The sequence below is a fragment of the Penaeus monodon genome, chromosome 24, assembly GCF_015228065.2.
Source record: "Penaeus monodon isolate SGIC_2016 chromosome 24, NSTDA_Pmon_1, whole genome shotgun sequence".
Lineage (NCBI taxonomy): Eukaryota > Metazoa > Arthropoda > Malacostraca > Decapoda > Penaeidae > Penaeus > Penaeus monodon.
Genome location: NC_051409.1, coordinates 26,497,581 through 26,497,937, shown reverse-complemented (window position 1 = coordinate 26,497,937; position 357 = coordinate 26,497,581). Strand labels below are relative to the sequence as shown.

At 37.3% G+C, this 357-nt stretch overlaps 1 protein-coding gene across 1 annotated transcript in view; it reads right to left on the bottom strand.

Moving 5' to 3' along the window:
• LOC119588692 (oplophorus-luciferin 2-monooxygenase non-catalytic subunit-like) overlaps positions 1–357 on the bottom strand; it is a 3,572-nt gene that overhangs the window by 2,143 nt on the left and 1,072 nt on the right. The window lies entirely within an intron of this gene.

Here is a 357-nt window from a genome sequence, read left to right as displayed (position 1 = left end):
TATCTTAATCAACTCCACCATGTACTCATCCTCCCCGGTTCCACCAACTACTAAGAAATTGTCCACCCGTAGAATTTCGTCACGATCCGCCAGCATTTTTATTTTATGATCATTGCCATTATTTTCTATGCAATTCTTCACCTGTCTTTACCGCAAATTTCTTCATTATCTACTGTCAATAACACCGAAGTACCATTCATACCCGCATCAATATTCATCTACTTGCAATGCCCACTTTGTTTCATCATATTTGGACAGTGACGTTTCGGATTATCCTAATAACAAAGCAGTTCACTAACATTCTGAAGAAATAAGCAATGGATACATCAGTAATTGAAGCCTGTTACTAATCTCTTA